Source organism: Eriocheir sinensis, chromosome 26, assembly GCF_024679095.1.
Source record: "Eriocheir sinensis breed Jianghai 21 chromosome 26, ASM2467909v1, whole genome shotgun sequence".
NCBI lineage: Eukaryota > Metazoa > Arthropoda > Malacostraca > Decapoda > Varunidae > Eriocheir > Eriocheir sinensis.
The window spans coordinates 2841093-2843592 of record NC_066534.1 but is presented as its reverse complement, the minus strand read 5'-3'; positions in this window follow the sequence as shown (position 1 = coordinate 2843592).

The window sequence follows — 2500 nt, the reverse complement described above, 5'->3', positions numbered from 1 at the left end:
GGACGGCGCGTGGAACGGCTTTAAGAACAAACTCCTGGAGGTAGAGAGAACGACTGTTCCCATGAAGACAAGGAGAACAAATAATGCCACAAGCCCACCATGGATGACTACCCAGGTTCGACAGGCGATTAATTTGAAGAAGAGAAAATACAACTTGCTAAAGGAAAACAGCACTGACGAGGCACGCGAACAGTACCATCAAAGCCTCAGAGCTTGCAGAACACTCATTCGCCAGCGTAAACGCGACAATGAAAAGCAAATTGCGCGCGAAGCCAAGTCCAACCCGAAAAAGTTCTTCACGTATATAAGAACCAAAAAGAAGACAAAAAGCAATATCGGTCCCCTAAAAGATGAAAGTGACGTACGAACACAGGACAGCAGACAAATGGTCGAAATCCTAAACAGGAACTTCGCGTCTGTGTTCACGGTCGAGAATACCCAGTCCGTACCCGAGAGCCCTACCCCACCGATGGGAATCACTCCCCTAGAAATTGGCACAATCGACGAACGGGATGAGAAGAAGTACCTAGACAAACTCGAGACAAACAAGTCCACCGGACCCGACGACTTGTCACCCAGGCTGCTCAAGGAACTCAAGCAGCAAATCCTCAAGCCGGCGGGATTAGGCGACAATCTGACAGCGTGGATCAAGGACTGGCTCACTGGAAGAAAACAACGATTTGTACTCAACGGACAGGCCTCCGAGTGGCTCCCGGTCAAAAGTGGAGTGACACAGGGGTCAGTGCTGGGACCCATACTTTTCATCATATATATCAACGACCTGGAACTAGGATTAAAATCCAATCTTTCAAAATTTGCCGACGACACCAAGGTGGGTGGGAAGGCCCTCACGACAGCAGACTACGAAATTATCCAGAGAGACCTGGACCAGATCACTCGGTGGTCAGAAAAATGGCAGATGTCCTTCAACACTGCCAAATGTAAAGTAATGCATATCGGATCCAGAAACAGCAACCACATACCACATGGGTGGCGAACCACTACATGTTGTGCAAGAGGAAGAACTGGCTCACCATCTTGAGTGACTTGAAACAGATAGAAGTGATGACAAACCGGCGAGACTGGACCTGGTGTTAACAAAGGGAATGCACTTGTTGAATGAGTTAAGGTATGGGTGCCCCCTGGGAAAGTGATAACGTGATAAATAGAGATCGAAACAGAGGAGGAAGGAAGTGAGGGGGATGAATCATATAAAAGAAACAAGTTAAACTATAGAAAGGCAGACATGGAAAATCTCAGTAACTACTATGGAGAGCTAGACTGGGAAGAGAATGGGAATAAGAACAAGAGAGGTACAAGAAAAGTATGATATTTTTATGGAGTCGTATAAATCAGGAGTTATGAAATATGCACCAGAACGTAAACCCAAAGAAAAAGGAAAAAAGGACTGGTTTAATGCAAGATGTGCTAAGGCAAAAGAAAAAGAAAAAGTGTGAAAGAGATTGAAAAGAAATAAAAAAAACAAAGGAATGAAGAAGATTTTAAGGTAGCGAGAAATGAATACGTGAAAATAAGGTGAGGAGAAAGGATATGAAAAGGATATTGTTGAAAAGTGCAAGGAAGAACCTTAACTGTTTAAACTTTTAAAGATTTATAAATGGAAAAATCAAACCAAAGGAAACAATAGAAAGATTGAGTGATGGGAATATGATAATTGAAGATCCTAAAGACATGACTGAGCTACTAAACAAAAGGTTCCAGCAAGTTTTTACAAAAGAATCACTATTCAGCGAACCACAAGACAACAAGATAAATGTTCATATGGAAGAAGTTATAGTAACTAAAGAGGAGATATATAAAATGATGGGGGAGCAGGAAGAGAGGAAAGCAGTAGGACTGGATGGAGTGTCAGGTTATTTACTGAAAGAATGCAGAAATCAGCTGGTTGGACCAGTATATGATATGATATAAAATGCTCAATAACAACTGGTAAAGTACCATAGGAGTGGCAGAGGGCTGAAGTGGTCCCTATATACAAAAGTGGAAAAAAGGAAGAACCCCTGAACTACAGACCTGTATCATTTACCAGTGTAGTATGTAAAATAAGTGACTACTATGAAAGCTGGAGGTTTGAAAGGGAAAGTGATGAACTGGATGGAAAGTTACTTAAGGCGAAGAGAGATGAGAACAGTGGTAAAGGATATGAAATCGGAATGGAGAATTGTAGAGAGTGGAGTGCCTCAAGGATCGGTATTGGCACCATTACTTTTCCTAGTATATGTAAACGATATATCAGAGGGAGTAAACAGTTATATGAGCCTGTTTGCAGATGATGCAAAACTGCAAAGACATATAAGAAACAGTAAAGACTGAAATTCTGCAAGATGACCTGAACAAGATTTGGGAATGGAATATGAAATGGGAGATGGAATTCAATGTGAAGAAATGTCATGTAATGGAGATGGAAAAGAGTGAAGGGAGACCAAAATGGACATATAAAATGGGAGATGGAGAAATATTAAAGAAAGTTCATGAAGAG